The 1945-nt window shown below is 48.0% G+C and overlaps 1 non-coding gene across 1 annotated transcript; it reads right to left on the bottom strand.

Moving 5' to 3' along the window:
* Positions 1 to 1536: 1536 nt before the first annotated feature.
* LOC130878846 (U6 spliceosomal RNA) lies at positions 1537 to 1642 on the bottom strand. The gene has a single exon (XR_009057467.1). It is a non-coding gene; the product is annotated as a U6 spliceosomal RNA (small nuclear RNA).
* Between the last annotated feature and the right edge of the window lie 303 nt (positions 1643 to 1945).

Below are 1945 nucleotides of genomic sequence, written 5' to 3'. Positions count from 1 at the left end.
GGGACTAGGGAATAACTGTTGTGAGTCAGTGTCCCAGGGTACCCTTTATATCCATGTGGCCTGAGCCTGGTAGCAGTAGATTGAGGATTTGGTGTCAGACACCTCTGGGTGCAAACCTCGTCTCTAAAGGGCACAGTCTCTTTACAGTTATTGGGGAAGTATTGACCGGAATGTAATAACCTTTAACAAACTGGTCTGTATGTCATGAGTCACAGGGGAAGCTGAAGGGACAGAATGAAGCGCATTCGGGAATATTCCCGAGTCAATCTCTAGGCAGAACTTGGCGCTAAGCACTGGGGGAAGGAAAGGGGCTAAAGAGGAAAGAGATACGGTTCTTGCCCTGTCAGGGATTCTGACCCCATAGAGAACTCAGTCCACCAGGCACTTCCTGTCATGATGGTGAGCACTAGAGGAATGAGCCCAGGTTATACAGTTTCCAAACCAGGGCTCTTCGCACGCTGAGGGAGTTCCAGCACTTCCCAGCATCCAGTCTCATTGTGGCTGGATTGTCCTTCCCTGTTTCTCGGCACTGGGCTTCCTCCACTGACTTGCATTGGCCTGTGGCAAGACAAACAAAGTGAGCATGTGTTTGCAGAGGCTTCTTGACGCTGCACTGGTCTCTGTTTTCACAGGAGAGCCTCTCTTGGGTACCTGCTGCCTCTCCAGTCTGTTACAGAGTCAACAGGGTGGAACTGGGCTGCAGGGAGTTGGAAACCAGCCAGCATTATGGCGTCACTAACATAGCAGGCTGAAAACCAGAAAGGATTCTCGTTCTAACCCCTACAGTCCAGAATGGTTTGTTGCACCAAGTTACTGTGGCAACGGCTAATTCATTCCTTTTATTAGGTTATAAGTTCACACTGAAAGAAAAAACCAACATATAGTTGGCTAAGAGAGAAGCTTATCGTGTTCTCATGGAATAATGTGGTTAGAAGTCCAGGGCAGGGCACCCACATGGTTCTGTGGATAAAGGTGCTTGCTGCTGCTGCTGCTGCTGCTGCTGCTGCTGCTGCTGCTGCAAGCCTGAGTTTGAAAAGGTTGAAGGATAGAATCAACACCGCAGAGCTGTGCTCTTACCTCTGTATGTGCACTGTCCCCCTCTGCCATATTCTTACCCACATACACAATAATTAGAAGTCCAGGACGTGACTCAGTTGTAATTGTCCAGCGCATGAACCCCTGTGTTCCATTCCAGCACTGAGGCATGATGACAGGGTCCTGCAATCCCAGCACTCAGGTGTTTTAAACAGTAGGGCCACAATGTCAAACTCTTTCTTCAATACATAGTAGTAGGACAGCAGCCTGAGCTACAGGAGACCCTGTCTCAAAGAATGATTAGTTTAGAGAGGAAGTCCACTATTTACAGGGCTCAGGCAGGAGGATCAAGGTGAGCTCAAGGCCAGCCTGGGCTACAGTGTTGAGACCCTATGTCAACCCCTTATCCCAACAACAACAACAACAAAAAGGCCAGAGTACATTTGGTAGCCCATGGGTGAGTCTCCTGGCTTTGTCTTTTCAGAGTAAAATTTAATATATATATACAAGGAACGCTGCACAAATATGCATGCCATCCTTGTACAGGGTTGTGTTATTAATCTCTGTATCTTTCTAATTTTACTAAATGTATTGCCAAAGTGAGCGCTTAAAGTGAAATTTGGTTGTGTGTGTGTGTTAGAAGGGAACGTGCCACTGTGTGCATGTGGAGGTAAATGGACAGTTTGTAGGAGCTGGGTTTTTTTTTTTTTTTTTCTACCATGTAGATTCCTGGGACTGAACTCCCTGGCTAAGCCTTGATGCACCGAGTCCTGTGGCTGGCCCCGGGTCTGCCTTACTGCTGCATCTTCCTCGCGAATCTGCTTTCCTCTGAAGCTTTCGTAGCATCTGCAGACCTAAATCCCAGTTTCCTTCAGCTGCAGATCCCAAACTCTCCACCGCACAGCACCAG

This window comes from Chionomys nivalis, chromosome 7 (genome assembly GCF_950005125.1).
Source record: "Chionomys nivalis chromosome 7, mChiNiv1.1, whole genome shotgun sequence".
NCBI classification, from domain to species: domain Eukaryota; kingdom Metazoa; phylum Chordata; class Mammalia; order Rodentia; family Cricetidae; genus Chionomys; species Chionomys nivalis.
Note: the sequence above shows the minus strand (reverse complement) of the source record. Positions and strands in the feature narration are given on the sequence as shown.